Source organism: Ursus americanus, chromosome 25 (genome assembly GCF_024610735.1).
Source record: "Ursus americanus isolate L20-20 chromosome 25, mUrsAme1.1.p, whole genome shotgun sequence".
NCBI classification, from domain to species: Eukaryota; Metazoa; Chordata; class Mammalia; order Carnivora; family Ursidae; genus Ursus; species Ursus americanus.
The window spans coordinates 31313584-31334049 of record NC_142151.1 but is presented as its reverse complement, the minus strand read 5'-3'; the positions used below and the strand labels follow the sequence as shown (position 1 = coordinate 31334049).

At 37.3% G+C, this 20466-nt stretch overlaps 1 non-coding gene across 1 annotated transcript; it reads right to left on the bottom strand.

Annotated features, from left to right (window-relative positions):
• Positions 1-19809: 19809 nt before the first annotated feature.
• LOC123778880 (U6atac minor spliceosomal RNA) lies at positions 19810-19930 on the bottom strand. The gene has a single exon (XR_006776033.1). It is a non-coding gene; the product is annotated as a U6atac minor spliceosomal RNA (small nuclear RNA).
• Positions 19931-20466: the final 536 nt, after the last annotated feature.

The following is a 20466-nucleotide window of genomic DNA, read 5'->3' as shown; positions in this document are numbered from 1 at the left end:
TGATTGAACCCAAAGAGTGAACACAACTTTATTTAGGACAGTCAAACTTCCATACTATGGTAGAAAAAAATTCTACACAGAACAGAGATGTATATGGTAAATTTTTTTAAAGAGTAGTGTTCCACTTTTTATTTGTCAAATACATTAAAAAAAGCTTCATTCTATATAGCACTTGTTATGTACAAGCATTATTCCAAGTGCATTAAACATATCAACTACTTTAATCCTCAAAACAACAATATTGTTGTTCTTATCTTAAGGATAGGGAATGTGAGGCACAGATAAAAGTTCCAGCCCAAGGTCACAATGCAGGTAAGTTTATTAATGTTTTCCATTATGGTTTCTTCTTATGCTAGTAGTTTTAGAGAAGTTGGCTTCACTGCCAGATTATATACTTACTCACTCGGTTCCTCTATATCTTTTATGCTTTCATTATTACGTTTAACTCTTCATTTCACTTAGAATTTATTCTCAGATGGTGTGAGGAAAGTATCAGCTGTATTTCATTAATTCTAAGATATACACCTGTCAAATTTTAACATCTCTGGAAGCAGAATTCCTTTTAAACCTGTGAAGTCTTACCATCACTGACAGGCCATAGTCTTGCTGGACCCCAGTAATAGCAAGACCATGTCAACATCACACTTGAGGATGAATGTCAGGCTTGGAAGAAAACATGAGAAACAATAGTTAGAACATGCTTTTAAGAAATGCCATATCACCAAATATTTAGAATGAACAGAGGATACTACTGTATGGGGAAAAAAAAAACCAACATAGATAGGGGCACCTAGGTGGCTCAGTTGGTTAAGCATCTGACCCTTGATTTTGGCTCAGGTCATGATCTCAGGGTTGTGAGATACAGCCGCCCCATCAGGCTCCACACTGGGATTGGAGCCTGCTTAAGATTGTCTCTCTTCCTCTCCCTCAGTCCCTCCCCCACACTTTAAATATAAAAAATAAATAAATAAAAATTTAAAAGAATAAAAGAGCTGGACTTTGGGAAGATGTTTATTCATATCTTAACTGATTTATTGCATCTGTACTTAATGTTTATATTTACAGACAAAAGTGATATATGATTAAAAGTCTATATCTAAGTCTAATATAACTAAAAAACTATAGAGGAGTCAGCAAACTTTTTTTTTTTTTTTTACAGATGGTAAATATTTTAGTCTTTGTAGGCCACACAGATTCTTTTACAAGTAGTCAGTACTGCTATTGTAGTGCAAAAGCAGCATGGACAATATGTAAATGAATGGACCTGGCCCGGTTCAATAATTTTATTTTGTTTTTTTCAAAAACATGTAGTGGGCCAATGTTGTCCTGGTAACTTAGAGTAACAAGTCTATGTGATAGAAAAACATTTTATTTTAGTTTCTCAGCTAACTTTTTTTTTTCTCTTAGCAGTATATAAAATAATGGTGCATTCCACAATGTTGACTTCTTTTTCTCAGTTTTTAAAATTTAATTAGTAAGTTGACAAGTATTATTTATTTAATTACTCTACTTCTTTGGAATGCCATCTTTACCAAAATTGGAATGTAAATCTCTTACATTCTAAGATTTATTGGGGGGCTTTCCAATTGGACCCATTGATATAATTCTCTATTCTTAGTACAGAAATATACTATTTAAAATATTACAATATTATAAGGTTTTATTATTTTTTAGTGTCCTGTAGTATCTATTCCTGATAGAAATTATCTTCTATATTATCATCAACTTATTCTTTCCAATTGGACCCATTGATATAATTCTCTATTCTTAGTACAGAAATATACTATTTAAAATATTACAATATTATAAGGTTTTATTATTTTTTAGTGTCCTGTAGTATCTCTTCCTGATAGAAATTATCTTCTATATTATCATCAACTTATTCTTTCCGACGAACTTTAAAACACTTAAATTGAAAAAAGGTCATTAGAACCATGTTTGATATTACATGAAACCAACCCAATTAGTGAGAAGACTTAAAATTTTTAGTGGTCAGTCTCTCTATCCAAGAAATCAAGTATTTTTAAGATAAGATTTTATACTTAATTCAAACAGGCCCTACATGTTTTCTTGTAAGCCAATTTCTAGATATTTAACATTTTGGAAATTATTAAGAATGAAATATTTTGTATTCCATTATATCTTCTAGCTTGATTCAGTTGCTATATAATAGAGCTACTAATTTTTGTACCATTTTTAATCAGCATCTTTGTATTAATATCTCTAATTATTTCTTTAATCAGTTCTTCTTAGTTTTCTAGAAGGGTTATTGCATTACAAGACAAAATGATAGTTTTGTCTCTCCTTCTTTCCTTCTCTCTTTCCCTCCCTCCTCCTCCCTTTCCTTCCTCCTTATCTTTAATTGAGATATATCTGGCATACAACATTGTATAAGTTTAAAGTGTACAGTATATTAATTTGATACATTTATATCACAAAATGATTGTCATTGTAGTGTTAGCTAACACCTCTATCACGTCACATTATTATCATTTCCTCTAGTGTTGGGAACAACTGAGATTGAATCTCTTAGCAAGTTTAATATTTATAATATAGTTCATTGCCTATAAACACTTCACTGTATATTAGGTTTCCAGGAACAATTTATCTACTAGTTGCAAGTATGTACCCTTAAACATTTCTCTCGTATCCCCGGCCCTGAGGCCCTGGTAACCACAATTGCACTGTCCACATTTACAATTTTTTTTTTGTTTTACATTCTACGTAGAGGAGATAATGTACAGTATTTGTATTTCTCTGTCTTGCGTTTTGTCACTGACCATAATGTCCATCCATGTCGTTGCAAATGCAAAATTTTATTTTTTCATAGCTGAATAGTATTCAGCTATATTTATATTTATATATATATTTATAAATTATATTATATATACTGCAATCTTTTTTATCCATTTGTCCATTGACAGACACTTCAGTTGTTTCTATATCTTGGCTATTATGAATAATGTTGCAATTCTATATATATGGCAATCCCTTATGAAATATGTGGTTTGTAAATATCTTCTCTCATTCCATAGATTGCCTTTTCATTTTGTTAATTATTAACAATTTTAGTTTTATGTATTCCCAATTGTTTATTTTTGCTTTTGTTGCATGTACTTTTGGTGTCATAGCCATGAAATCATTGCCAAGACCAATGTTGAGATTTCTCCCTATGTTTTCTTCTAGGAAGCTTACGGTTTCAGATCTTACATTTAAGTCTGTAATCCATTTTGAGTTCATTTTTATGAACACTGTAAGACAGGATACCTGTTTCATTCTTTGGAATATAAATATCCAGTTTTCCCAACATCATTTATTCAGGAGACTGTCTTTTCTCTTTTGAGTATTCTTGGTGCCCTTGTCAAATATTAGTTGTTCATATAAGCTTGGGTTTATTTTGGTTGCTAATTCAACACTGTTCAGGTTCCCTGGCTCTGTCTATTTTTATGCCAATACCATACTATTTCAAATAGCTTTGTAATATAGTTTGAAATCAGGAAGTATGCCTCCAGCTTTGTTTTTCTTTCTCAGGATTCTTTGGTTTGGGGTCTTTTTTGTTGTTGTTTCCATACACATTTTAGGACTCTTTTTCTATTTCTGTGAAAAATGCTATTAGAATTTTTATAGGAATTGCATTCAATCTATAGATGGCTTGGAGTAGCATTTTAATACTCTTTCAACTCATGAACATGGGATATCTTTTCATTTATTTGTGTCTTCTTCATTTTCTTTCAACGTCTGAAAATTTTCAGGATACAGATCTTTTCACGTATTTGCTCTTCTCACTAGATAATTGCACATGGCCTGTCATCAAGTTCATTGATTCTCTTTGCTTAGTCAAGTCTGTTGTTGAATTTCTTTGTTGAATTTTTCAGTCATTTTATTCTTTAGCTGTAGGATTTCTGGGTTGTTGTGTTTTTCATGGTTTCTATATCTTTCTGAATTTCTCATTTTGTTCATGCATTGTTTTCCTAATTTTGTTTAGTTGTGTGTTTTGGTGTTCTTGTAGTTCACTGACTTTAAAGTGGATTTTTTTCTGAATTCTTTGTCAGACAGTCCATACATCTCCATTTTTTTTGTTCTGTTATTGTAGGTTTATAATTTCATTTGATGGTATCCTGTTCACCTGATTCTTCATGATTGTTGATTCTTTGCATTGCTCTATGCATTTGAGGAGGCAGTCTCCCCTTCTAGCCTTTAAAGGTTTGCTTTGGCATGAGAAGATCTTCATCGGATGGGTCATTTGGACAGGTGACGCTTGCTATTGGAGTCTCCAGTTGGGTGAGACTATTGTCCATGCTCTTAAGTCAGGGGGTTGCTGCTGGCTGGGTTGTGTGTTTGGTTGGGGCAGCTGGTTGGGTTCCGCATTCATGAAGGACTGCCGGATGGACTCTCTGATTGTGCATAGCTACTGGCTATGCTCAGCAATTAGGTGGGACTGTTAGCTAGGATCTGCAATCACCTTTGGTCAGGCAAGTTTGTAGGCTGTGTTTCCTGGCAAGGTGATGCCCTGGTTGGACTTCATGATTAAGCAGTTCTGTGGATTGTGTTGTGCAATTGTTCCTACTTGAGAAGGGTCTCAGACTATGCTCACTGACTGTATGGTGCCACTGGCTGGACTCTATTCAAGCAGAACCACAGGCAGTGCTCCACTATTAGATGAGGCCACAAGCTGTGCTCTGCAATCAGACAGTGCTATAGGCTATACATGGGCAGGACCACTGGTTGTGATCTGCTTTTGAAAAAGATCACTGGCTGAGTTCTGTGGTTGTGGGGGACCTCCAGGTGTACCCTGCACTTGGGTGGCACTAGAGACTGTGCTCTGCAGTCAGGTGGGGGTCACTATCTGGACTCGCTGCCTGCAGGCTGTGTTCAGTACCTGGGCAAGGTCTTAGGCTGGGTTCTGTCTCAGGGTGGGGCTATAGCCTTAGCTCTGCAGCTAGGTGGCAGTGTAGGCTGTGCTCCAGCCTTGCCTAAAGTCTCTGTTCAGGTTCCCTGTTTACGCCAGACCAGAAGTCGTTCTTAACAGTTGGGCAGGGCTGCTGGTTTGGCTTCCTGCCCAAGCAGGGCTGTAGGATGGGCTCTGAAGCTGTCCAGGCTTCCTGGTTGTGTGCAATTGGAGCCTATACTCACAGTTGGGTAGGGCTGCAAATTTGCTTCCTTGCTTAGCCAGGATCATAGGACAGGTTACATGGCTGTTGTGACTTGTTGGCTGGGAACCCAAATCAGTCAGAACTGCCAGCTGAGCTCCTTGGGCCAGACAGGGCAACAAACTCAGCTCTGCAGGTGGGCAGATCCAGTGGCCATGATCATTGCTTGAAATCCACTGCAAGCATGAATGCCATCCATCAAGATAGGAGCACTGGTTGCTGTTAGCCTCATTCCTCTTCTCTGTCTCTCTCTGATCCCAAGCGGTCAAGCCTCCCAATGATTCTCCCAATGATCTCCATGAGAAGAGACCTGAGTAGCCAGACTGGGAAGTGTCCTGCAATGTTGGGTATCTGAATGCCCGTCTTGGGCTCTCATTTCCCTGCAGGAGGAAAAGTAGGCCCAGGAGGGCCTTCTTGGTGCAGTACTATACTAACCTGAGGAAGGGGCAAGACAGTCAGAATGTAGCTGTTCTTCCCTTTCTAATGCAATCCTTCTTAGTCCCTAGGGTCCAGGTTCTGGGATTTTCACAATGGAGTCTTACTTATAGATAGTTGCTAGTTGGTCTTCTTATGAGGGAGACTAAAATCCGTAATGACTTTTGGCACAATCTTGATAACATCACTCCACTGTCTTTTCACTTTCTTGATTATGTCCTTTGAAGCATAAGTGTTTAAGTTTGATGTTGTCCAATTTTCCTAATTTATATATTTTTTGCTTATATTTTTGTCATATCTAAGCAACCATTGCCTAATCCAAGGTTACAGAGATTGATGCCTATATATTTCTATAAGAGTCTAGTAGTTTTAGCCCCTACATTTAGGCCTTTGATACATTTTGGATTAATTTTGCAAATAATGCAATGTAAGGTTTCAAGTTCTTTCACTGGCAAGTTGCTCTCAGTTGTCTCAGCACAGATTTTGGAAAAGACCTTTCTTTTTCCATTGAATTGTCATGGCACATTTATCAAAATCAATTGAACATAAATGTGAAGATATATTTCTAAACTCTCGATTCTATTTCATTGAGCAGTATGTCTCTCTTTACGCCAGTACCACACCATCCTGATTACTATAGCTTTGTAGTAAGTATTGAAATAAAAAGTCAATCCTTCAATTCTTTTTTCTTTTTCAAGATTGTTTTGGCCCTTCTAGGCTCCTTACATTTTCATATGAGTTTTAGGATCCCTTGTCAATTTATTCAAATAATTCAACTGGAATTTTTATGGGAATTGTATTCAATCATAGGTGTTTTTTTTTAAACCATGATCCTCCATAGCATATTTAACCTTAACATATTTTTTTTAAAAAAAGATTTTATTTATTTATTTGACAGAGATAGAGACAGCCAGCGAGAGAAGGAACACAAGCAGGGGGAGTGGGAGAGGAAGAAGCAGGCTCCCAGTGGAGGAGCCTGATGTGTGGCTCGATCCCACAACGCCGGGATCACGCCCTGAGCCGAAGGCAGACGCTTAACTGCGCCACCCAGGCGCCCCTTAACCTTAACATACTTAACATAGTTTGTTTTAGAGTCTAGTTACTTATGAAGTATAGTTACACAACGCTAACTAGTGTTACCCCCTTACTAGATTGTAAGCCCTATGGCAAGAGAAGCTATCTTTTATTCTTTAATTTATTGAAATTTTTCAAATACCTTTGCAAAAGCAGATATTTTAAAATCTTTAACCTGTATAAATCTCCAAAACTCTAGTTAATATGATATTTTCAGTCTTCTTAAAGGTGGGCTTGTATAGATCAATAGCTAATTTGATCAGTTCCTGTCAAACAAGGATATGACCATTTTGGTTTTGTAATAGATATGCTGTAGATTTGGGAAATGTCATTCTTTATGCTCTGTCTCTATGCTTGTAAATTTCACTTTGAGTACAAGCCTTGTTCAAACTGCTCTTTTATTTCAGTTATTTAACTGCGTTTTATTTCTAGCCAAGTTGGTTGTAAAAAAAAGGGGGGGCAACACACATATTACATTTTTTTCAGGAGTACAGAGAAATTTTGGTAAATGAATATAAGCATATTTTTAAATGGTTTTAAAATAGAAAAATGCAGGTGGTTGGGCGTTGGTTATGATTCATGAACTATTCATAAACAGCAGGAAAATAATAGTTACTCTATATATGCCATCTCTTTGGTTAAGAAAGAAAAAAAAATGCAGTCTGTGTAGTAATTCTCTGGCCAAGAATAAATGGGTATCACTTTTAGTTTTTAATTGCCACATCTGTTTTTTTTTTTCTATTTAGTCATGGCATTATACACAATGGGACATGACTTAACGACCAGCAGACATAATCTGAATTATTTTCAGCTCACTGAAATGTTGCCAAGAGACTCCCATACATGGAGTAAACGTTCATAGAGTTTTTCAGACTGTAACCAGCTCTAGTTCATCCGTACCACTGTTAACACTGAATTACTTGACATGCCTCTAATTAAAGCTACCACAGTGGTGTTTCTCGTCAAAAGCAACCACACTGTGATCGGTGTGAACACGTTTTTGCCAAGTTCCTGATTATCAGATGGCAATGCCGACCCAGCTGGTGTAGAGTCCTTTATATCTGATCCTCTGACATTGAAAATGCCACACACTTCTTTGAAATCAACGTATGCCTGACTAGCTATCTATTGCAGTAATTATGCAATTTCAGGATTTTTTTTAACTTGTACATCTCAAACCATCTATTAAAAATTATTTTTTGTTAGTCAAACAATTCCTGTTGATGTGCATAATTTCATAGCTTCTAAAATTCATTTATCCACAAATTTCATTCTGTTCTTTCATATGGATGTGTCTTTAGCTATTTGCAAGTAAAGGATCACTAATAAGAAAATAGATAAACCCACAGGTGTAGTTAAATATAAAATCTAACTCAAGTTGTGGCCACTCTACATTAAATGAGTTAGTCATTGCATATTTCTTGACTTCTCGATGGGGGATGTTGTTTTTATTACAGTGTTCACCACTTATTGCCATTCCTTAGTGTAGTCCAGGCTCACTAATTATGTCAGTATTCTCCTCAGCCAGCCCTAGCCTTGTGAATATACTCCAATGCTCTTTCCTTTCGGGTATTTGTCCATTCTCCAGTGAGACAGATTCGTCAATGTCCTTCACTTTACTTACATGATACCCTAGTACCCATGTGCAATTAAAACCTGGTAATTCTGTGATCCGTTTTGGCTCCTCTCTGTTTCCGTGTAGCCTAGGAATCTCACTGAGCACCCATTCCCTCTTCATTAAACTGAAGATAACATGAACTTACCTCATACGGTAAATTAAAATAAAATTAAAATAAAATTAAAAAATTAAAATAAAAAAACCTCAGGCTCTCACCCTCTTTTAAGTTCAAATGTGCAGGTGTTTGAGCCACTGCAATGACAGTTTTGACCCCCTGACTGTCCTTAAGAAGCATTATACAACTGGGGCGCCTGGGTGGTACAGTCGTTAAGTGTCTGCCTATGACTCAGGGCGTGATCCCAGAGCTCTGGGATCAAGCCCCACGTCAGACTCCTCTGCTGAGAGCCTGCTTCTTCCTCTCCCTCTCCCCCTGCTTGTGTTCCCTCTCTCCCTGGCTGTCTCTCTCTCTCTGTCAAATAAATAAATAAAATCTTTAAAAAAAAAAAAAAAGAACCATTATACAACTGTGCTTTATTTGCAAAAACATACAAGACCAGTGTTTGATCTTCATATTTTCAAACTCAAAATGTGTTCTTATCTGCTTAGACTGAGTCAAATTTGTGGTTGTTTATTCACTACCACTTTTTCATTTACATTTGAAAAAATAATTGCCAAGGGAAATAGATACTCATTTCTCTGACCATCATATTCTTTCTTTGTAAGAAACTGCATGGGAAGTCAAATTATAATCACAAGACATCTTAGGGAGCCAGGAATCAGAGCAGAGGTTTCTGGTGCTTTGATTGCAATGCCTAATGGCCTCCAGGTTTGACAGGGGGATGTGCTCGTTTCCACAAGTGCACCTGCCCCCTAAACAGGACCGATTTATTTCTGCACCAAAGCAGGGGCAGAACTGCCATGTAGCATAATTTTTGCAAGTACCACTTACATGACAGTCTACATAAATAACGCCCCTTGGATTTGTACTACAGTGGCCATGATGGAAACTCTTTTCCCTACATGGGATTTTAATGTGCACTGCCAATCCATTTTCCCTTGACCCTTTTTTTTTATCTCTTCCACTGATGGCCAACTCCCTTTATGATACAGATTTTGCATTGCCTTACCTTTGTTTATTTATTGACTTTATCATGCTGCTGTCAGAAAAAGCAACCTTCTAAAATGTTTTAAAATTATTTTTTACAGAAAGCATTTTATTTAATATGACATTTAAATTTTTTGATAAGCTGTGGAATTAGCAGCCAAAAGAAATAGTGCTGCTGAAGCTATAAATGTCTTTTTTTTTTTTTAAGATTTTATTTATTTGACAGAGAGACAGCCAGCGAGAAAGGGAACACAAGCAGGGGGAGTGGGAGAGGAAGAAGAAGGCTCCCAGTGGAGGAGCCTGATGTGGGGCTTGATCCCAGGACCCTGGGATCAGGCCCTGAGCTGAAGGCAGACACTTAACGACTGAGCCACCCAGGCACCCCTGAAGCTATAAAGGTCTTAAAATTTTCTTTTTTTTTTAATTGTCGATATCTGTTTATTCTAGACCTAGACTAGACCTAGATATACTTTTTTATTTTTTTTAAATTTTTTTCTTATAATAATTTTTTTTATTATGTTAGTCACCATACAGTACATCCTTGGTTTTTGATGTCAAGTTCGATGATTAAAACTTTCTTGCACTCAATCATCTAAACTTCTCTTAGCCAAACCCACTTAATCTGCTCACCAGGAGAAAGGCAAAAAGGTGCCTTTTGTCTTAAGGGGAATGGAGGACTAGTTGCTTGATATTACTCTATTATTTTCCCTTCTTCTTGATTCTCTAGTTTTCTAAAACTGGGAAGCACTGTATTCTCTTCCCTGCAGCCTTATAGTCTGGTGATGGATGTGAATAGCTTTGGAAATCCCTGCAATAAGTAAGCCTGCTTGCCTTTTCTTTTTAATATAGGGTTCCCCAAACTTTCATGATTACGACGCTTTTTTAGAAGATCTATTAATATCCTTCAGCATGCACTTGAAAACTGGGAACTATTTTCTGTTCATTTCTACAGTGAATATAACTGACATCAAAGTAGAGAGAAGTATAGTTTTGAGAGACAAATTATTATATGTCTTGTTAACGTATGTTAAAGTATCCTAACTTAAAAAGAGTGGTCTGCCACTCCCCCGGCTCTGTGCTGCATTTGGCCCTGTAGTTCTGTAGGCTCCGTGTAGTCTCAGCCGAGATGAGGACTCCATGAAGCCTCGGACAAAGCTACAGAGACTGGATACCAAAGGCTTAGGTCGCATCTCTTACCACTTCCCATCAAAAATCAACCCACTGGGAATTAACCACCCTGATGGAGGGCATCTCCCATTGATTCTCTCTCTACTGTGCAGCTCCTGTGGTTGACACTCAATAATCAAGAACTCATGAATTTCTTCTCAAGTCTCTCTCTCTCTCCATAGACACGCTCACGTGTGCGCACGCACACACACACTTTCTCTCTTACACTATAGAAGGATGACAGATTTTTTTAATAATTGGATTGGAAAGTATTATGACAAGAAAACTTTAGTAAATTTCTGTTACACACATTCACAGATTTTTCTGTCATGAGAGTCTCATCTCCTTAGAAATTTTATGTCACTTTAAATAAAAATATCCCCAGAATATTTTATGACAGGGTTTTTCTACATGAATGCATCCACTCAAATGTTTCATTGATTTGTTTACCAAGACACGTTTTATGACTTTCAGGTTTCCAGTTTAACAATCCCAAGAATCTCATGGTATTAATTTGTCTAACCGGCCCAGGTATTTATTTTTTCTAAAAACACAATGCATTTCCTCTACCCTGTAGCACAGGCCAGGAAAAATATTTTATTTTTCCTTTTCTGTCCCTCCATTTCCAGAATGAGAAGGATCAAGGAGAAAGCAAAAGCTATCATATCAGTGATGAATTGCTACAGAATGCACAGAGAAATCTAAAAATGGAAGGACCTCTGGAGAAGGAACCCTGCATCTCACGGCTTACATGGCTCTCAGGCTTGCACCTCTGTGTAACAGCAGCACCCTCAATATCATGTACAGGTCAAAGCCTTCCAGCATTTTTTCCCTTTTCTTTAATCAGCATAAGAGCCCCTTGCAGTATAGTACAGAGATAATTAAAGCCCTTTTTTCCCTATGCGTAGTGGAGTCATATCTGTTAAGGTAATTTGTAAAGTGATATTATAATATGGTCTTTAAGAAGACCTCATAAAAGATGAAAATAAAATATTTGACAATTCCAAATGATGACATTGTCTAAATCAGGATTCCAAAAACAGAGCTAAGTGTTAAACATCCCAAAAATTGTTCCAACATCCCAAAAACATCCTTTACAAATTGAGATAAGTGCTGCTAGACTCCTTGTTTTCAGACATAAAGCTCAGAAGCCTTGTTTCCTGGATGTGCCTGTAATACCCTGTACTTTCTCCCCGACCTTACTACAGTGCTTTATGGAGACTGTGGGTTCCTTGAGCGAACAAACTATATAATAAGCACCTTTGTATCCTGATGCCAAGCAAAATGTCCAGTATTCAAAAAAACGTTCTCTCAATTAAACAACTATGAAGTTTTGCCACCATCACCATTACCACCTAAAGCAAAATAGGTGCTACTGCCTTTCTCTTTTCTTTTATCTTCCAGGACATTTCCTGATTGTTCATTCAAATCAGATTTAAGGTCACGGAGCTTGGGGAGACTTTGATGGAATGAATATTTATTGAGACTCCACCGATCAGCCGTGCTTTACATGTGTTATCCCACTTAATCCTTCCACATAACCTTATTTAAACAATGTAAGGCTCATTTTATAGGTGATGAAACAGGTTCAGAAAAGCTTAAATAGGTAGCACTAGCAGAGCTGGTATTTGAGTCAATCTGCTTAATTCTAAAGACTGCGCTTTCCTTAATACTGAACTGTCTCCTTTTGAAATAATTCCTCTCATTTTATAGACAAAAGAATTGAGGATTAGAGATACTTATGGGCTGACGAAAGCCAGATGACTGATTAATGTTGTTCATTACTAGAATTCTGATTTCCAAATTAATAACCCAATGGGATTTCCACTGAAAACAACATAAGAATAATAACTCTACATGCTCTGTCTCACGTCCTATTATGGTGCCTCACAGGGGTTGGGAGGTAGTTATTCTTTGCTCCTCTCAATGTACCCCCTTCTTTCCCAGGATTTATGATTTTCTCTGGTCTTCACCTTAGTTGACCGAATTCCACAAGACTTTGATATTGATAGTCATTTCCAATATGCACTGTTTGAGATGTTTGTCTGTGAGTATGTATATATCTTCTTAGGTGTACAGATAAGGAAAAGAGAGAAAGGGGGAGAAAGGGACCAAGATTATATAAGGAAGAAAAGACCAGATGCGTGGGATCCACTAGTGTTCTACAGTGTTCTACAATGAAAAAGTAAGTCAAGACTTAAATTCAGCTACTGCCAATCATGTACGGTTTCCTGCTTCGTAGTGTTTTATTAAACAAAATCACCAGTGAAGAGAAGTTTAGCTAAATCTATTATTTGAAATGCTAATGATTCTGATTTTCAGTGCTCAAAGGGGTCCCTCTAATCAGCCGAGAAAATTTGTTCTGTCCCCGTAAATAGTAGGTACAATGCTTATTGCTATTCCTCTTATTGTATAAAGATAAGCTGAAATTATTCTTTAAAATAGAGAGGTCTATCACTTTTTGCTGGCCCTAGTTTTCTAAACATAGAATGAAGGAGCAAAATTAAATGATGCCTGTGGCTCATTTTTGCTTTAAATTTGTAGAGCTCTAAATACAATATTTTTAAAATGTGAGGAGTGTAACAACATAGAGGTTAAGATTGTAGCTTTGGAGTCAGACAGTCCCACACGACCCCTTTCTAGCCGAGGGAGTTTGAAAAGTTACATGCACACCTCCTTTTACTTCACTTCGCTTTATGGAGTTTTGCAGATACTGCATTTTTCACAGATTGAAGGTTTGCAACAACGCTGAGTCCAGCAAGCCTATTGGTGTCACTTATCCAACAGCATTTGCTCACTTTATGTCTCCATATCCCATTTTGTTAATTCTCGCAATATTTCAAACTTTTTCATTATTGTTATGTTTGCTATAGTGATCTGCGATCCGTGATTATGACTCACTGAAAGGTCAGATAATAGCTAGCATTTTTTAGTGATAAGGTATTTTAAAATTAAGGTATGTGCATCTTTTTAGATATAATGTTTTTGCACACTCAAGAGACTACAGTATAGTGCAAACATAACTTTTACATGTATTGGGAAGCCAAAAACTTCATTTGACTTGCTTTATTACAATATTTGCTTTATTGAGGTGGTCTGGAGCCAAACCCACAATATCCCTTGAGGTTAGCCAGCATAACTCAGTTTAGAAGTATAATAATCATAATACCAGTTAGGCAATTCCTCAAACTGGGAAATTTATTCTTAATATATATCCCTTAAACTTACCATCTTCAACATTCAACTCATTCCCAAATCCTAGCAATTCTATATTCAACTTACATCTTGAATCCATTCTGTCTTGGTTCGCAAGGGCTGCCATAGCAAAGTACCACTGAGCGGATGACTTAAACATGAGAGATTAGTTTTCTCACAATTCTGGAAGCTAAATGTCCAAGACCAAGGTGTCAGTGTGGTTAGATTCATTCTGTCTCCCTCTTTGGCTTGCAGATGGCCACCTGCTTTCTTTGCCCTCACACTTTCTTCCGTCCATGCCGCTGAGTCTAAGACTATTCCTATAAGGTTATCAGTCACATTGGATTAGGGCTCACCCAGATGACCTCATTTTAACTCAGTTACCTCTTTAAAGGCCCTGTCTCCAAATACAGTCCCATCCTGAGATACTGGCAGTTAGTTATTCAACACGTGAAACTTGGTGGGACACAGTTTACCCTATACGGCATCTATTTCTCTCCGTCCACACGGATGCCGTCTCAGACTGAAGCGCCATCATCTATACCTAAAACCGCTGCAATACATTTCCAGCACAGCAGCTCACAGCCACACACTATTCTCCACACAGCAGCTCACAGCCACACACTATTCTCCACACAGCAGCCAAAGGGATGTATTTTTTAAATTCTGTATCAGATCATGTCAACTGTTGTGGCTAAGATTCCATCAGCACAGGAGGAGTTCAAGCATTTAAAAATATCTAAATAAAATAGCAATTCTTATTAAAAAAAAAAAAACCCTTAAAGTGCTTATTGAAAAAATGTTCAAAATCATTAGCCATCAAGGAAATTCAAATCAAAACCACACTGAGATACCACCTTACGCCAGTTAGAATGGCAAAAATAGACAAGGCAAGAAACAACAATTGTTGGAGAGGATGTGGAGAAAGGGGAATTGTTGGTGGGAATGCAAGTTGGTACAGCTACTCTGGAAAACCGTGTGGAGGTCCCTTAAAAAGTTAAAAATTGATATGATCCAGCCATTGCACTACTGGGTGTTTACCCCAAAGATACAGACGTAGTGAAGAGAAGGGCCATATGCACCCCAATGTTCATAGCAGCAATGTCCACAATAGCTAAATCGTGGAAGGAGCCGAGATGCCCTGCAACAGATGACTGGATTAAGAAGTTGTGGTCCATATATACAATGGAATATTACTCAGCAATCAGAAAGAATGAGTTCTCAACATTTGCTACAACATGGACGGCACTGGAGGAGATAATGCTTAGTGAAATAAGTCAAGCAGAGAAAGACAACTATCATATGATTTCTCTCATCTATGGAACATAAGAACTAGAATGATCAGTAGGGGAAGAAAGGGATAAAGAAAGGGGGGGTAATCAGAAGGGGAAATGAAACATAAGAGACTATGGACTATGAGAAACAAACTGAGGGCTACAGAGGGGAGGGGGGTGGGGGAATGGGATAGACCGGTGATGGGTAGTAAGGAGGGCACATATTGCATGGTGCACTGGGTGTTATACACAACTAATGAATCATCGAGCCTTACATCGAAAACCGGGGATGTACTGTATGGTGACTAACATAATATAATAAAAAATCATTATAAAAAAAAAATAAAAAATAAAAATAAAAATGCTTCAGTATAATTTAAGATGCAGAAAGTATTTTATGTGAAGAATCAGAGGTTTAGAGAAATGAAGGCATCCACTCTTAGTGCCAGTGAACATTGATAAAAGACACTTCAGTGTGAGAACTGTTCAAAATCTCATTCTGAAAAATCTATAGGACACCATGAACCATAACTTCATTTATCTTGGTTTTTCCTTTGTCTATTCTCTTTCTGCTGTCATTGCTAAGTGAGTGGCCTCCAAATACCCCCCTACTGGTCTTCCCATCTTTCCGGAGCCCCGACATGCTAGGGTGGAGATGTACTTGGTCTAACAAAACAAACCTATCATCCTCTTTGCCTCCAAGATTTGCTCCTCCTACCACTTTCCCATTTCTTCAGTGGCACTACCTGGAATTGGTTTTTGATTTATTCTTCCCCAGTTGTCCATGACGTCTAATTGCCAAATACTGTTGTGTTTATATTTACTTATTCCTCCTCTAACATCACCATCTTTCTTCTCATTCTGACCCTAGTTATCCCTCTTCAGGGTTTTTGCATGGTTAAATCAATCCTCATCTACCCAATCTCTTTCTGTCTCAGTTTTTTCACATCAAAACCTGTACAACAATCATATTTAGCATATTTTTAAGCCTGTACATCTTCTGGTGAAATGAAATTGTAGTAGAATGCATTAATAAGTAATGGAGAAAACACAGGGCAGGACCCATTCACTTGGCTGCTCTAATGGACAGTATCTCCAGAGTGATTTTCCAATTGGGATATTCCTTAAGAATGGGGCCAAGTCTTACAATTGATTATTGTCCTTGTCTTTAGTTTTGTGGTTATGTTTTTATCTCCCCCAACAGCTAGGCGGTGCTTTGATCATGGTTACGTATTGAGGAGAAAAATATTAATCTATTAGTATCCACAGCCGCTTGCTGCTCTGCACTCAGTAGGAAGGATCCTGTGTTGGTTACTAGGTTTAAATTATGCACATCAAATTAGATAGTGAAAGAGAATAATGAAGAGCCTATAAAGGCTATTTGCATTCACTTGGCAAGAGGTCCACAACGACTCATCAAGTAAAGAGATAAGAATTGATATGGAAAACAGGAAACTAGGAAGAGTTGAGAAAGATGAAGGTACTTATGGACTGAGAGTGAGACAATTTTTAGAAACTTGAAGTAGAGAAGGAAAGAATCTTAATCTTTTGATAAAATGCCTATGAAATATTGGAGATAAGGGGAGAGAGAGAAAAGTTCTAAAAGTTTATTTGTATGCTATGAATGCAACCACCATGATTTTTTAAGGGAAAGCAATAAAAATATAAAATTGCTTTCAATTATTTTTTGCTGCTGGATTGATATTTCTTTGAATGTGACTCCAGGACAGGCTTGGGCATCAGGCGGGTCTGGTGTCATTTTGAGTTAGAATGATGATAATGTTTCAAACCCGTTGTTTGATTGCTGTAGCAATTGTTAACATTCAGAAGCACAATTCCCAGTCTTTTCGCTACTTTTATGAAATTTAAATGCCTTCAATTTTCACTTTTATTACCTAAAAATACCATCTTAGGCAGTCTCAAAATGTATAATTATAATAATGCATACACGAACTGCTTTTCCTAGGTTACAAACTGTGCATTCATAACATCATTCATCCTGAAAATAATTAGGTAAAATATGTAGGATAGATATCATCTATGTTTTACAAATTAGAAGACAAAAACTCATAAACGCAAAATACCTTTCTCAAGTTCATGAAAATAGGTAGGTAGAAACTGGCAGAGTGAAAACTAAAATTTTGTTTTCAAATTCCAATTTCAGAGTTCCTTAGTGGCTCTATAACTCTTGTATACATAGAGAGAAACAGAGGTTTTGTTTTGTTGTTGTTGTTTCTTTGTTTATATTTAGCTTATGCTTTTCCTTTTCATTTTTCTCCTTTTTAAAATGTTCTAATTTTTTTAAAGATTTATTTATTTACTTGAGAGAGAGCGCGCGCCGCACACAAATGAGAGGAGGAGCAGCAGGAGAGGGAGAGAGAAGCAGACTTCCCGCTGAGTGCAAAGCCAGATGTGGGGCTTGATCATAGGCTCCCGAGATCATGACCTGAGCCAAAATCAAGAGTCAGGTGCTTAACCAACTGAGTCACCCAGGGACGCCAAAATTTTCTCATTTGATAGGGGACCTAGTGGACAGTGGACTGTATGCACTAACCAACTACGGGACTTGGAAGATAATCCCTATTGGCTGTCTCCTGTCGCCTAGTACTCTTCTGAAAGGAAGCTGCTCCTTTTGTAAATTTTGCTTAGTTGCCTCACAGTGTTGCTGCTTGCACACCATATGGCCTTGGGCAAGTCACCAATGGGGTTGACCTCTCCAGATATTTGTAAGGATCTAATGGAATATCACAGGATGTGAGAGAGTAAACATTCAAACTATGTAAGCAGGCAAGAGCATCTTTTTCTTTCATTTCTTTCTCTAATCAGTCCACCCCAACTTGCCCATTCACCTTAGTCTTTCATTTTAATCTCAAAAGAGCAAACTGCAAGAAAGTGTCAGCTTTTCCTTTTCCTTCATCCTCTTCTAGTTAAACCAGTTAAATTTTGGCTCATTTGAAAGAGTACACATTTCATACGTACAGAAAATTTGTCAAAGATATTAACTCAATATGATCAAAGACATCAATTCAATACTGTAAGACAAAACAACAGCAGTATAATATAACTAGCTAACAGTAGCCTCAAATTCAGAGGAATGAAGAAATAAAGAGGCAGCTTCAGCTTTGGCATTTTAAAGCTACCTTTATTGCAAGCATTTTTATATGATTGTGGTTAAAAAATTACATATATCGTTGTTTAGTTGTTGTTTCTTTTTTTATGGCATGATGAATCACAATAAATTTCTCTGCAGTTTCATTTTCTGGAAGAATGCAGAGCAGAACACCTTTTATATAAGGCAAATTGCCTAGTAAAATTCAATCACTTGATCCAAGATAATCTCATGATTGATAACCATAATATAGCAGATATTATAAGTTATTGCAGGAAATTAATTTAAAAGCTTAGAGCAACCATTTTTATATTTTCTGATTCCGTAAAGTTTTAGAGTGTTTATTGATCACCCATTGTGTGCAAACTCTATGACTAAGTGAATTAAATGGTGGAAAGAGTAGTGACACAAACCTTCTATTATCTCACTGACGGTTAGAATAAAAAATGGTAGGATAAGAAGAAAAAAAAACATGGTAGAGATAAAGCAAACCATAGGGGAAAGCATGCAATAATCATTAAGGGACTCTTAAAAGAAGGAGAGATCACATTCCGAAATTGGGAGAAAGGCAGTGACCAAGAACAGTTGGATGCAGACTAGATGTTTGAATTGGGACTGGAAGAAAGTACAGTTTCAACAGAGAGGTTGGTAAAAACTTTTTCAAGAAGATTAGCATGAGGCCAGAAGGAGACAAATCATATTTATTTGTTTTGTTTTTTTTTTTTTTTGGTGTAAAGTTTGATGATTGATTAGTTGCGTATAACACCCAGTGCACCATGCAGTACGTGCCCTCTTTACTACCCATCACCGGTCTATCCCATTGCCCCACACCCCTCCCCTCTGAAGCCCTCAGTTTGCTTCCCAGAGTCCATAGTTTCTCATGCTTCATTCCCCCTTCTGATTACTCCCCTTTCTTTTTCCCTTTCTTCCCCTACCGATCTTCCTAGTTCTTATGTTCCATAGATGAGAGAAACCATATGATAATTGTCTTTCTCTGCTTGACTTATTTCACTTAGCATTATCTCCTCTAGTGCTGTCCATGTTTAGATTAATAGGAAATCTTTCTGTTTATTCTGCTTAAGCCAAAATAGGTGTTACATCACCTAGATGAACCGTAATTATTCACCCAATCAACTGCTGGTGGGCATTTGGGTCATTTTCAGTTTGGAGTAATAACATATAATGCGGCTATGGACTTCTGGTGAACATGCATACAATTTCCGTTGCATATATACCTATAAATGGAATTCCTGGGTCAGATATATGTAGCTGTAGTAGATAATGCCCGTTTTCTGAAGTAGTTGCAGTAATTAGTGCTCACTTAGTGGTGTAAGAATTCCAGTTGCTCCATACCCTTTCCAGCACTTGACATCTTCTTTCTTTAATGTTATAGTCATTCTGGTGAGTATACAATAGCTTGTTCTTGTGGATTTCATTTGTATTTCTTTAAAATAATTAGTAATCTTTTTTTTTTTCTTGTTTGCCATTTGGATGTCCTCTTTTGTGAAGTGATGAGTTTCTTATATATCCTGGATATAATTCCTTTGTCAGATATATGTGTGGCACATAAGTTCCTCCACTCTCTGGATTGCCTTTTGACTCTGTTCATTTTGTCTTTTGATGAAGAAATGTGGTTATTTGCAATGTGGTTTGATATACCAATTGTATCTCCAATGATTGGAGCAATACCATGATTAGATGCCACAAAATGCATGGCAATATCTTAACCATAAATGTGTTGTATTAGTAATTAGGACCTTCCCATCCTTCTCAAGAGTTCTAGCCTCTCCCTCCATACAACGCCCATGGAAGAGGATTCTGCCAGTGGGAGAGGACATAACTGATTACTCCAAGCTGCATCTTCTGGGTGATCTTGAGGTACTGTTAACCAAATCAGACAAGTCATTAAGAGATGCCGTTTTATTTTATTTTTATTTTTTTTTAAAGATTTACTTACTTGAGAGAGAAAGGGAGAGGGTGTGCATGTACGCAAGCGTGGTGGGGTGGGGGGGCAAAGAGAGTTTTAAGCAGCTCTATGTCATGACCCTGAGATCGTGACTTGAGCCCAAACCGAGAGACAGACACTTAACCAACTGCACCACCCAGGTGCCCCAAGAGATGCCTTTTTTGGGGGATAAAAGCAGTTTTGATTTGGAACACGATGAGTTTGAGGTACTTTAAAAGACACTGAAGTAGAAATTTCCAGAAGGCCTCAGACTTTAAGAAGAGCATGAGAGTTGAAACTGTGGGATTGGTTGAAATTACTGAGAGGGAGACTATAGATACAAGAATATGAATGGGAGCAGAGTCTTAACATATGTCTCCAGGTAGTGGTTAGG